This window comes from Hipposideros armiger, unplaced genomic scaffold (genome assembly GCF_001890085.2).
Source record: "Hipposideros armiger isolate ML-2016 unplaced genomic scaffold, ASM189008v1 scaffold_211, whole genome shotgun sequence".
NCBI classification, from domain to species: domain Eukaryota; kingdom Metazoa; phylum Chordata; class Mammalia; order Chiroptera; family Hipposideridae; genus Hipposideros; species Hipposideros armiger.
In genome coordinates this window covers 378,303-392,590 of record NW_017731561.1, presented here as the reverse complement: position 1 = coordinate 392,590, position 14,288 = coordinate 378,303, and the positions used below count along the sequence as shown (strand labels likewise).

At 42.8% G+C, this 14,288-nt stretch overlaps 1 protein-coding gene and 1 long non-coding RNA gene across 5 annotated transcripts in view; one reads left to right on the top strand and one right to left on the bottom strand.

Annotated features, from left to right (window-relative positions):
* The window catches only part of SGCD (sarcoglycan delta), a 405,963-nt gene that overhangs the window by 65,955 nt on the left and 325,720 nt on the right, over nt 1-14,288 (bottom strand). The gene's annotated exons all lie outside the window — the stretch shown is intronic.
* Nucleotides 9,965-14,288, top strand: part of LOC109388917 (uncharacterized) — a 22,625-nt gene continuing 18,301 nt past the window's right edge. Inside the window, exon 1 of the long non-coding RNA XR_002125291.1 lies at nt 9,965-10,153. This is a non-coding gene — a long non-coding RNA (uncharacterized LOC109388917). The remainder of the gene's footprint in view (nt 10,154-14,288) is intronic.

Below are 14,288 nucleotides of genomic sequence, written 5' to 3'. Positions count from 1 at the left end.
AAAAATCGCTGCCTGAAAATAAAGCTTTTTTGGAACACAGCCACACCCATTTGTTCATGTATTTTTCTATGGCTGTTTTCAGGCTACCGTGGCAGAGTTGAGTAATCGTGACAGTGACCGTCAGAGCCTAAAATATTTACTATCTGATCCTTCACAGAAAAAGTTTCCTGACCCTTATTTTAGTTCAAGTCTGCACAGTGGGACTTTCGCAATGACAGAAATGATCCGTATCTATGTGGTCCAACAGAGTAGCCACGTGTAGCTACTGAGCACTTGAAATATGCCTAGTATCACTGAGGAAGTGAATTTTTAATTTTACTTAACTTTACTTAATTTAAATTTAAATAACCACCCAGTAGACAGTTTTTATCTGTTTATAGTAGCATTTTGGCTTCCATTTATGACCTTCAAAGACTACAATAGCTTGCCTTCTCCTTCACCTTCTGACCGTATCATTCATCCAACTGTTCCCCATACCACTGACCTTCAAGTTACCAGGTGCAATGTACCATTCCAGACATTCATTTGTCTTGGCATTTCTTCCACATTAAACCAATTATTTCTCCTTCCTATGCTTCTGCAATGTATTCCTACCTCTATTTATGGTAGGCTCCTCTTCCTCTTAAAAGTAGGCACTTACTAATCAGTTGGCCACATTTTCTATTTACCACTGTTTTCCTGACAATAACTTTTACTCTTGTGGCACTACCTGTCACGACTAAGCAGATGGCTTTCTTATCTGAGCAGTGTTCCCGATGGGTACCTGCTTGCTGTACATCTCTTTAAACAACTTGCCAACAAACAAGCTCAAGTTCCTCTTCTGCTAACGCCTTTCTATTCCCCTGAGCAATCTGGTTTTTCCCCTTAATTTTCTAGGGAAACTTTCAGTTGCAAGGCACATATGCTTGGAGTCAGTCACCTTTTAGTTTTCCCTCCGCAATCCCCAGCTGTATTCTCGGAGTTACCAGGCTCCATCCGCCTCATACATCCCTCTTCTTTATCCCCACTGGTGTTTCAGCATTATTTGTTTTGTTTTAGTTACAACTTTTAAATAATAAAATAAAATAAAACAAAACAGTGTGTTGATTAAGAGCAAGGACTCAAGCCAGGCTGCCTGGACCCTTGCTCTTAATCAGCTTTCAGCTCTCCCCTCAGCTCTGTGACCTTAGCTAAGTTACCTCATCTCCTGGTTCCTTGTTCCCTCATCTGTAGAATGGGGCTAACATAGCACTTACCTCAGAGGGCACAATATAAGGATTACAGGAATTAATATTTGTAAAGCATTTAAGACAGTGCCTGGCAGATAGTTTTACGTATGCGTTTAAAAAACTGTCATTTTTTTAAACATAAAAATTATGTTTTGAAAATGATAACAGCTGTTTCATATAATGAAAGGGATGATACTCTTTTACCAAGATATCATGGATGACTACAAACAATAAGCCAAGTTCCACATCCGGTCTGCTTCTCTAGGTTGCCATAAATAACAGTAAGTGTTTGGTGCCCCTATCAGATAGTTCTGGATATCTGGGAAAACATGGGCTTTCACTGATGACTATGTCCAATGCTTAAAACACAGAATTGATTTGAATTATCTCTTATCTTAAATGTTGAATCATCTTCCTACCGCATTTCCTGCCTCCTGCCTCTCTACTCAGAATCTCCCCTACACATCAACTGGGAATATCCCTTCTAAAAACACCTCTGAGGACTTCAACCAACTGCCAACAGAGAGGAGCAAATCCCAAATTTTCAGTCTGGAAGGTGGGGTCTTTCATGTACCTACCTCATGTGCCATTTTAGTCCCATCATCTCTCTATGATCCAGGGATTATATTTCATACTTCACTCTCCTTGGCGATCCCAATTTCAGCACCCTTTATGACCAACTCAAATACCACCTTTCCTACAACTCTGCCCTCAAATTTCTTTGCCTTTCTGAAGATGTTGTCTGTCCCTCATATTCTTTTCTAGTATGGTTACAGCTCTTTCTAGACAATTTCTTCCTTTGGTAGAGAGGCTGAAATTTTGAGAGTTTTGGGAATTCCATAGTGCCTTGCATCTAGAAGGCTATCAATAAATGTGTGTCACTTTGCCCCAAGGAAGTCTAAGGAGAGCTATCCAGCTGACATTTTAAAAAACATTCTGTGCTTGGAATACCTTTGGATTTATAGAAAAGTTGTAAAGATAGCACAAATGGTTCCTGTATATCCTTCACCTAGCTTCCCCTAATATACCAACATCTTACTTAACCATGGTACATTTGTCAAGACTAAGAAATTTACATTGGTGTAGTACAGTTAACTGAACCATATATTTTATTTGGACTTCACCCGTTTCTACCTATATCCCTTTTCCATTCAGGATCCAAAGCAGGATACTACGTTGCATTTAGTGACTTGTTTTGAGGTCTAAATGAACATAGTATATGGATGTGTTATAAAGGAAAGTGTGTGGAATTTGGGAATATTCCACTGGGGAAAAAATATCCAGGTTTGAGTCACTTTTTGAAGTATGTGTGTAATCTGGAAAAAAATCAAATGAACTCTGAGCTTCAGTATTTCTACCTATAAAGGAGAGGTAGGGCTGTTGGGCTTCCTGGTATCTATTTCCCTCTCCTCATGATGTCCTGACTTCCTTCTGGGATTATCTTCTCACTAAACAGCCCAATGGAGCTGTAATCTGGGGCCCGCATTCCCCGAATCAATGGGGTGGGCCTGAAGCCAGGCCCTGTAGGACAACCTGGTACGCGTCCCTCCAATATGACTCCTGAACAGAAGGACAGGGAGATGGAAACCAGTTGTAATCTGTCCATCCTAGCAGTGGCTTTCTGATCACGTTATTTTGGTTCCTAGCATTTCTATTTCCTGACTTCTGAAGCCATCTTCGTTCTTTCTTGTCTCCGGGCCTCATTTTCTAGAGTCCTGTTGATTTTGGAAGCTTCTTAACATCCTTTCAAAGAAAATCCTCTTTCAGGTAATTAAGTCAGAATACGTTTCTATTGTTCACTATCAAAGAACCCTAAGTAAGAAGACAGAGTAACTGCTGCTTTTGTGGTTAAGATCAAATAAACTGGTATCTATGGAAATCCATTATAAACAGTAACTACTATAAATATCCTAGTTGATAAATCCACTTAGATTAACTCCATTAGGTCACTTTCATTCATTTAAATACCCAATATTTCAAAATAATTATCAAGGCTGAAATGTTCTGCAATTCATCCTGTTCTAGAGAGAGAGAGAGAGAGAGAGAGAGAGAGAGAGAGAGAGAGAGAGAGAGAGTGTGTGTATGTTGGGGGTATTGAGAAGGGCTGGGAGTAGATGTCAGCAGACTTTCTCATATTGCCTATAGTGGATGAATCTCTCTCCCTGTCACTGATGGGCTAACATGATATGTGGGAATTGGTCCTGTAATGATGGTGGTTATCACCTTTTCTCCCTCCACTAGCCCACAATGTGGTGAGCAGGGCCGACAGTCGCTGGCACTAAGTGAATGGCGTATTTCTCTTGTGCTGCAACCATCCTTGAGTTCCTATCAGCACAACTTGTCAGCAAATTCAGCAATTTATGACATGAGTTGATGCTGAGGGAGCGGAGGGTCATTGAATGGAAGTGTTACATGCTTTCCTGGCTGAGGCTGTCTATGTTACTGGGCACATTATCTGCTGCCTTCTTCTGTGTGCAGCTTCGATAACAGTGACATTTTGGGCCCATTCAAAGTTGAGGGGAAAAAAAAAAGTCTCGCATAGTTATTCAGTGCAGTGACATAATGCCAGCATGAGCTGAATTTTCTACCTCCAATCAACAGCTCACCTCCCTCTTTCTCTTTGGTCTGTTTCATGAGCCTTGCTAAATGGTTTTTAAAGAGGAAAAGGAAATAACATGGAAAGAGAGATGGGGAGAAAGGAAAAGTTTGTTCCACTGGGATGTGTGTGTTTTAATGCTGCTGATTTCCAGATTGCTTCAATCCAGACCTGAGACCATTTTAGCGTCCTCGAGTCCCTTCCCTGTGTTCAAACGCCAGCTCCCCTTGCTGGAGAGGAGGGACGCATTGAGATGCTGTGTCATGTGAGTCGCTACTACTGTGCAGCTTAACTTCCCGGCATTTTGTCTCCATGTTCCTCAGCCTCTGGCCTGCCCTGCCTTTTCTGTTCATCTGCCTTCTTGTTTTGTTACAGTAGTGTAATTCTCTAAATCCATTACTCCTCTGTGTGTCAGATTCCAGGAGGCCACTGCATTGTCTGGTGAGGCCTGAGCATATCTGCAGCTGCTGATTGCAGAACAGGTGCCTCTGATGGACAGTCACTGTGCAAAGAGCCACGTGGAGAGTGATATATTTTTGAAAAATGGACTACTCTCCAAGGGAATCAGACACGTTAATAAATCATAGCCACGTGTGTTAAATCCAGACACAGGCTCACCATGAGAAGAAGAGATGGTCAGTTTTAAGGACTGGCCCAGGAAGTCCTCAAGATCCAACTCCTTTGTGGTTTTGGCTTTGCCCATAGAATTCCCTCAAGCAATGGTGATCAGAAATGCAAGCAGAGCCACCCCCAGTTATTCAAAGGTGTTACTCAAACTGGTTACCTTGACGCACCAGGCTCAAATTATTTGATGAAACTAAAGCAAATTTAATAATCAGCCACATCTTTGTCCCTTGGACAAATAAAAATTATTGAGCTTCAAGATCCAACCATCCCCTAAATAAAACATTTCTATAAACCTATTAGCAGCTAGGTAAGCTTTGTCCAAAATATAGTGGCTGTTCTGTGCTCAGCAGACAGCCTGCTCTAGGATGAAGACAGGTGCAGGCCCATGATGTATAAGATACTAAGCTACCTAGAGAGACTATCCATCAGGGTTCCACGGCTAAATGAGGCAGTGTCTGTGCTAATTATACCAGAAACCTTGGCTTCTATCAGGGTTGTTGTTCAGATGGGGAAACCAGTAGGAGAACAGAGCCTTACAGATCACCATGACGCTGAGATGCTCTGGGCATGTGCCTTATGGAGATTCTGAGAAGAGTCGGCTCCATGAAGAACAGCCTAGCCTTGGAGGTCTTTGGGTGTAGACAAATCTAAGTTCACATAGCAGCTGAGTCATTTACTTGCGGCATGACCTTGGACTGATACATTCCTTAACCTCTCCAAGCACCTATTTCCTTATCAATGAAATGGGAATAAAAATAGTACCTACCTCACAGAATTATTTTGAAGATGAAATGTCTGTAATGTGGTTTGCACAGTGCTCAGGGTATACTAGTCACTCTTCTTAGTAATTCACGGGAGAGTGATATTCTTTCTAAAGTGTTTTTCCCCCACTTAGAGGACAGAGCATGAAAGCCAAGCCTCGTGGCATAAAAGAACACCAGCCCAGCTTGACTTCACTTCATGAAATATTTGTGAAGTGGCTTCCATGGATACTGGTTACTGCCAAGACACTCCAGCAAATGACAATACCCCTGTTGTCTTCCCAACTGCACTAGAAACTTCCTGACAAGGCAGGCGCACACAGCGACCACTTAGGACGTGTTCCAAAGCAGACGTGAGCAAGCTGGAGTCTCTGTGTATACTGGCATACGGACATTCCCAGGAGCTACAAAGCAAAGCGAAAAGATACTCGCGAGGAGTGCTGCTGGCCCTCTCTCTCCTCTCCAACCACTCCACCGCAGGCTGCATCACATGTTTGGGAAGCAGATGAGGCATTCTGTGTGACAATATGCCTAACCTCATTTCCCTGCAGGAAAGTAGCATAAGGAACAAAGAGGATTCTGGGACAAAACAGAATAACACCAAGGACTTTCCAGGTCATAACCATCTCTCTCAATTTTTTCCCCTCCTGCCATCCATCTCCATGCTCATTGCCTTTCACAGTTGTAAGTCTAACTTCTTCTGATGACAGTTGCCCTTGGCTGAGGAACCCAATTGAGTTCCTAGTCAGCCCACTTCCCCCCATCTGGCATGCGAGAGCAGTTATCTCCACTCGACCACCCATTTCCTTTTAGCATCTGCCCTTTGATTTAATTAATGGCTTTTAAAAAGTCTACTTGCAGGGTTTGACCGCGTTTACTCCACTGAGAAACATTTTTGTTTTCCTTTTTGGCTTCTGCAACTTAACTCCTTTGTCAGCCCCCTTGCTGCCTTCTGGTCCCTAAATGTATGTCTTTTCATGCTTTGTTCTTCCCTTGTCTCTGTAGATGCCATCCACGGCAGCCCTGCCTTCTCTCTTTTGCACGCTTGTTCTATTGCTTACTAGGTATTTTTATTCATCTGGCTGTCTGTTACTCGAAAGAAAACTAAAATTATTCAGCTGCAAGCCCCAATCATCCCCCAACTAAGACCTTTCTGTTTCTTTAGCAACATTCCTATGATTCTTTTAGGCTTTACATCTTAGAGTAATAGTATTCAATCAATAAATACTGACTGATATGTGCTAGAGGCTGGTGAGTGTGAATGAGCATGGACTGTCTCTGTCTTTCCCCAACCTACTAGGGGGAAGGGAACATCTCGGCATAGAAACACAATACAAAAGAATAATTGCTATAATTGTGTTAAAGGCTGAAACCAGTTTGAGGGTTTGGAGGCTTACAGGAGGGAGATGATGTCTAAACTCAGATCCCCAAAATCAGGAGCAGTTATGCAAAAAGAGGATAGAGAAAGCTTCCAGACAGAGGACTATTTGAAGACCAATTGGGGAGAGAAAGAATTTGAGAATCTGGAAATAGTTTACCATACCTAAAATCCATAGTCAAGACAGCAAGACAGGAATTGGCATTAAAGGCTATTTATTTAGTCTTCTTCAAAATTATCTATGCCCATGACCACACGGAAGTCCACAGCGTGATGCTTTCTTTTTTATCACAGCATTCTTACTTGATCATCTCCCCCAACCCTTTCCACCTAGAATGCCATCATTACCCTTGTGCTAACCCTCTATGGTCTGACCTCTAGTGCAGACCATAAAGTGCTTCAGCTAGTACATAGTTTGGCAATTCACAATGTGTTGCCTGAGAATTTACTCATTCATCCATCCATCCATGCATCCATCCATCCACTTATCTAGCCAATGTATATTAATGACCGACTGTGTGCCAGGCCCTGTGCTTAGCATATGGGAGTAAACACAACAGACTTGCTTCCTGGGTTACGAATCTTACAGTTCTGTGCAGGAGACAATCAACTAGTAAACAAGTGAGTAACAATTTATTACACTGTCATTTTTGCAGTTTGGTCTCATCTTTCTGTTTGGTGTCATTGAATAAATCATAAACTCTTCCTTGAATTAGAATCATTATTATATTAAATGTCTCCATGTGTTGGCACTTTGGTTTGTTTACCAAACCTCATAGTGACCCTATGAGATGAATCTATTATGATTTTTCTTTTACAGATAAGGCAAGTAAGCACCAAGCGGTTAGGTGATTTGTGGAAGAGCACATGACTAGAAGGGGCAAAATAAAACATAGGGAATATAGTCAATAATATGGTGATAACTATGGGTAGTGCCAGGTAGGTACTAAACTAGTTGGGGGAATCATTTCTTAAATTATTAATATATAAGTGTCTAACCATTATGCTGTATACCTGAAATTAATATAAAATAATACTGAATGTCAACTGTAATTGAAAAATTAAAAATTGGGGGGGGGAAGGTGAAAGGAAAAAGAACGTGGATAATAGTAAGACATTTCAAAAAAAATCACTGTCATGATTAACATGGTGGCAATTCTTTCGTTTTATGATTATTTGCTCTCCCCCATCATCCATAGGTTAAAACCCAAATTTATTGGCATGGCATTCGAGTCTTTCCGTCATCCGTTCCTAACATTACCCCTCCAGCATGGTCTCCTATCGCTCTGTCCCAAATGCTCTGTTGGCATTTTCATCACACTTCTAACACACCATGGACGCACTTTCATGTCTCCATGTGCCACCAAGCGCTGCTCTCTCTCTCTACTGGATTGCTATCCCCTTCTTTCTCTAGCGAATTCCTACTCATCTTTGAGACCCAGCACACATCTTTGCATCTGTGTTGCGTCAGAACCTTTTACATAGGCCTGTTATAAAGCTGACTTCCACGTTTGCTAGGCAACGCATTCGCTGAGGTGGGGACTGTGATTTATTCTTCTCTGCATTCCGAATCTCTAAGCATTCCCGACACACTTCCCAGTCGAGTGGATAAAGTACAGGACTCTAAAACACAAAAAGCTTTCTGGAACCCAAAGAGTGCATTTTGACCTGGATTTTTGTACTTAATGGTATTAGCATCCCCATTTTGCAAGTCGAAAAACCAAAACGCTGAGGGGCTACGTCACTGGTACAAAGTGGCAGAGCGAGGATGGTCAAAATGCTAACAGTCATGATACAAGGCAGGCATGGGAGCAGAATAGAACACGTGGGTTAAATGTTGTAAGGGATCGTCTAGCAGGAAAAAGGACCCAGGTCTGGGAACCAGGAGACTTTGTTTCCAGTGCTAACCACCCCACTTAGCAGTGTGACTTAAGGCAGGTCACTCTCTGGGCCTAGATTTCCCCATTCATAATATGAAAGGATTGGACCAGGTCATCTCCAAGGGTTATTTGCATCTCCATCTCTTGGGAATTCTCCTCCCTGAATGGTTCTTTCCTATGTGTAGCAGACAGAATGTTTACTAGCTAGAAACCAGCTGCCATACTGAACAACTCTTAATTCCAGTTTAAATATTTACAGCAAGTTTTAAAGAAAATTTCTTAACGCTTGCCCCAGAATTTATCTTGGGGAAGAGATTCTCTTTGTCTATGAAAATACTTTGATATGCAGCTTGAGGGAAAAACAAAGCCCAAGGGGTGTGGGTCTACAGGAACCCGAGTTACCAAGAAGGCGACTAAATTGATATGTGTTAGAAAGAGTCCAGGTATCTGAGGGCTGGGAGTAGAAAGTGGAGGGAGAAGACAGAAACAAGGAAAGACTGCTAGAGAAAAGAGAGGGTCAGGGTAACATGGCCTGGGGACTTATTGGAACAAGAATAATTTCTATTGAATTTAGCTTGCTTTGCTTTCTCAAAACTTTAGTAAATCTTCAATATACACTAGAGCCTTGTGTGAGTAGTATTATTAGTGGAAATTAAATTCCACTTTGGAATTGATGTGTTATTACATAGATGACCTGAGTGCGATGGTGAGATGCTTTTTCAGGGACTCTGTATGGTTGTGCAGGTTGTGCACTGCTCAAGGGTGACATGTGTACGTGTGTGTGTAGAGGTGCAGTTCAAATCCCAGGCATCATAGATTTGTGTACTTATAATTCTCCAGTACACGGCAATAAATGTCTTGTTCTAAAAAACAACCACCATATAATGACAATTTCCTGATGGACTGGAAGTTAATTAACCTGAGGAAGGGGCGTCTTTTTCTCATTTGCACAAAAGTGATACACAGTCTAGTGGTGGTATATGGTCTTAAACTGAATGCATTCACACAATAGACGTTCAAAATTAGAGGTGATCATGAAACTAGAAGGAGGTCCTAAGGAAATTACATTTTGCTCAATCTGTCAAAAAGAGTTCTGCACCAATTGCGCTTAGGAAGATACTAGAGAACAGGATAATCTCAGCTGACACCTAAGTAACATATTGACAAAGCAGCATTAGGTACATAAACAGAAATCTGTACAAAGGCCACTTTCTCCTCTGGTCCTTCCACTTCTCTCTCTTACATGCACAGACCTGCTTGAACTCTTACGTGCATGAGAGCTAGAATAAACATTGGTGTGCCCAACGTGGCACTGGCTAGCCACAGAATTACCCAGGGTGGCAATCAATGCTGTAACGAGGAAATGGTGGGCTGCCCAGGTGTGGAAGACACTTCAGTGTCTTTCTCCCACCCCCAACTAACATGTGAACAGGGCATAAAATGCTCATTCTCCGTTTTCTGCATCTGGAGGACAGAGACAGAATTCTTAGTCGCTTGCATACACTTCCCTTTTATTGCTCGGTTTACAAGCAATCCTATCACTCCACACAAACACATAATTTCCCCTTTGTTATCTTTGCTTCCTTCAGACAAACATGATTCACTGAAGAAATAATAATGAACTGTCACCTTGGAGGTAACGGCTGCCTGCGCTGTGGAGGTGGGAGTGTGCCAAGGCCGGAGATGAGTGCAGTAGTAGCAAGGTAGGCAAAGTAAATTCCACTTCCAGGTGATGTGAGCACCCTGCAGCCTGCTGTTTACTTTTTCCTATACTTACCCGAAACAGCGGTATATAGAGCCTGAGCTGTTTTACGGTCAAGTAAAAACAATTATCGAATAATAGTTACTCTAAGAATTTACTCCAGTAACTGTTATAATCATTGATTTCTTCATTATTCACTCACTCACTCACTCACTCACTCACTCACTCACTCACTCACTCACTCATCTATCCTTCCAGCTCTCCACCCACCCATTTATTCCACAAACCTTTGCTGAGCATCCACGAACATCGAGGCACTGTTTCCGAGTTGACGATAGTGTGCGTAGTGTGATAAGGGCATGCAGCACAGCACCTGTCCTCTCAGAACCTAGTTCTCATCCTTGGCTTTGCCCTGGAATCACCAGGCATGCTCCAACACTGCCTATGTCTAGGTCTCACCTCTAGAGAGTCTGATTTAATTATTCTGGGACGGGACTAGGAGTCAGGATTATTTATAAACTCCTCAGGGGGTTCTGATATGAAGCAAAGGTTGAGAATCACTGGCCTAGAGTTTACAACCCAGTAAGGGAGACAAAACAACAAACGAGTGAGCAAATGAATAGTAATTACAAGATACAAAAGCCGTGAAGACTGGCGTTTCACGCTTTCTGGTTAGCGCTAACAAATCCCCATTCTGAGATAAGGTCCAAGGGTTAGTAGGCTGTGACTAGAAAGCAAATTTTGTTGATCCGTTTTCCTGCATTTTCCCCAAGGTGCGGTCGGTCGTGTTTGCAGTCACACATTGCCCTCGTGGCAGATTATCAGTGAAGCAATGGCCAGGAAGCTGAACTTGGGCTTTCCTTGCTATGTCAAGTTCCTTTTCTTGAGCAGAAAGCCTGAAAGCCTTTCTAAATCAATGTAATAGAAGGTATAAGAAATGCAATATGAACACTGAAATGCACTTGTCCTATAGCTGCAAAGCAGGTTCCTTTTGCGTGGTGGTGTGCTTTAGTAGGAAGAATGTAAGCTACTGTCAGGCAGAATGAGGTTTTTGGTTTTTTTCCTGGCTCCATCACCATCTTTGTGCAAGTCCCTGAACATCCATGAATCTCTCTGGTTCCTTGTCTGTAAAATGGGAATGATTACAGAGCTTTCTCCCAGGGGAAATCCTTCTGATGTGAGGATTAGTAAAATAAGACACACAGAGGAACCAGGTCGGTCCCAGGCACAGGGGTGTGCTCCATAAATGCTGATCACTTTGCCCAAGCAGCCCAAGTCTCCCTGCTAGAGGGTGAACCCCACGAGGGCAAGGCTGATGTCTGTCTTTTCATCATTGTATCCTCAGCACCTATGTCAGACATAGCAGGCATGCAAATACCTGTGGAAGGAATGGATTCATTTGTGTTATATTCCTGTGTGTGGTCTGGTAGATCCAACCAGAACCCTAGTCAGTGGAAATGTCCAGGTTCTGGCAGCAAATCACATCTCGAAGACTTTTGGGTGGGTTCCATTTGTGAAATGGCATGCCAAGGCCACTTCACGATGTCCTACTTTATAGCCTGTGTCCTCAGGTCTCATCAAGTTTTTCAGTTGCAACATGAGAGTATTGGGAAACCAAAGGGTCGGCACTGCTTAGCTTGTCCCGAGGTCCCAGGCTGAAAACCTCAACCCTGTTTTAACTGCTTCCCCAGAGAACCCACGGGAACAGCATTTTGGCCTGGGAGCTATTCATCTGCTAGATCTCATTAGTAGTGCCAGGTCAAGTGACACTAGCCCTTTAAAAAATATGGCTGGGGTTTGCTTTTTCATGTCCACAGGGGTGTCTAACTAACTGTTATTACCAACGAGGATTAATTCTACTAGAAAAGCCTCAGTAGCCACTGTATCTTGCAGGCTAATTTGGCCCAGCAATAGGCTTTAGGTAGGAAACAAGAGTTCAATGGCAGCAACCTGTGGTTATGAGATAAAAATCCATCCAAGCCACATGAAAAATTGGTCCCCGTTGTGGGCTTCAGGAGGAAGAAAACAGCATAATTCATAAGAGTGCGCATTAACGGAGGATCAAACGCTTTATGGACGCATGTAAAAATAAACGGGCAATCTCCAGGCTGACACAAAGAATGTCAATGTGAAAACAAACAAACAAACAAACAAACAAACAGCCCAACCACCTCATTTGAGTTTAATGTGTACTTTCATTTTCCTGTGAAGGTTCTGAGAGAGCCACTGATTCCCAGAAGCAGTCAGCAACTGGGGTGAAAGGTACCCAGACAAGGCTTCCTGTTTCTGGGGTTTTCTGCTGAGCCTTGGTCCTCCAGTGAAGGTGATCTAGCCTCCATCTCCCTCCTACGAATGACTGTAGGAGCCAGGAGGCTCCTACAGTGTTAGAGTTAGTGGATTTTAAAACATTAGATACTTAAATGCTCTACTTTCCCCCTTTCAAATAACGTTTCCACCTCCATCCCTCAGCATAATGCAATTCAGAAAAAGTTCCAGAGCTCTTTGTGGTAGGAGTGCTTAAAACACTAATCTTTTCGTTCATAACGGTGATGATTATCGCTTCATCTTTTCTGTGTAGTGTTTTAATCTCTCAGTGTTTCCCTCCTTCGGAAAAGGTTTGCCTCTCTCATGCCTTAATAGACGAATAGATGACAAATGCCTTTGCTATAAGAAAATTTCAAAAGTTGGGTTAAAGTTCACTTAACATTGGGCCAATTCGTCAGCTCACACTGGTTTTATTGTTTTCTTGATTATATTGAGTTGTACAAAATAGGCTATTCATAACCTGTTGCTGACATTGTGTACGAGAAATACGCTCAAGCATAACTACGCAATCACTGGGGCAGACTCCTTGGCCATAACCAGGAATGAGTAATAAACTGTTGCTTCCACAGCAAGGCCCCTGAACAAATGTAAGGCCCAAGTTCGAGGTGAAGTTTACAGCAGTTCATGCACGTCATGTCATTTAGTCCTCACAAGTCCTATCGAGGTTGGCACCGCTCTTATCACTCTGTTCACAAACGAGGGAATGGAGCCAGGAAGAGGTTTTAAAATCTTGCCATAGTCACGCCCCCACGGTGGTGATACCAGGATCCAGGGTCTGGCAGCCTGGACAGGGAACTCTGCTCCCAACCTTCACTCTGTGAGGCCGCCGGGGTCAGATTCCACCCCACATACCCAAACCTCAAAACCTTACTGAAAGGACAGGGTCTTTTCCTTCTGCCACACAGAGAGCTGTTGCATATGAACCCCTCAGTCTCCTCATCTGTACAATGGGAATGGAGTCAATCCATCTCGTCTCACTTGGGGGAGTGTTTGAGGGGATATTTGTTAAAATGTTTTGAAATTTGCAAAGCACTATAAGAATTTGAATCATTCTCCAAACATCCACAGTACAAGGGAAAATACAAAGGAATCACTCAATGCTGGTCCCAGGTTCTGTTCTTCAACTACTCAGTGAGTGGAGCTTTTGAACTATTTAAACTTAATGAGGGTCCCTGGTAACATTTTCTCTGTGAGCAATACTTTGAAGCCTGGGTCTTAGAATCTTCATACTGGAGCAAATCTGAAAGGTCGGTTAAAATCGTCCGTCTTCCTGATGTTTGACACACCCCTGGAATAGTCCTGAACTGAGAGTCCCCTTTACTGGGAGACACATTCCTCTCATGACTCTCAAGGGAGGGAAGTTACCACTTCAGACAACTGGAAACTGCCTTCTTCCGTTATGCATCTCACACTTCTGGCTCTGCCACCCTCACGCTCTGTAGCTGTTCTAAGCCATTAGAATAAAGAGCAAAATTTTCTTTTTGTAAGAATATCATAGCTTGCACAAAGAGAGGGGGATGTGCCTTTGTGTGTTCACTTCACTTAGTCACCACATGGCTCAAGCTCTGGGGTTGCCACATGACAGGAAGCAAAACCCTCCATACATCATTTGCTAAGAACGTCCCTCTAGCTTCAGAAGGAGACACTGAGTGCTGAATGTAGTATTATAATCGCTCCTCAAGCACCAAGAAGGGATGAGTACAATGCATTATGGCTGTGTGTCTCCCAAATGGTCCTCAAGTGCAGCTCAGTCATTTGCAGGGGGGTAGGGGTGGGGGTGGGAATCAGAAACTCAGTGCCTCCTGCTCTCC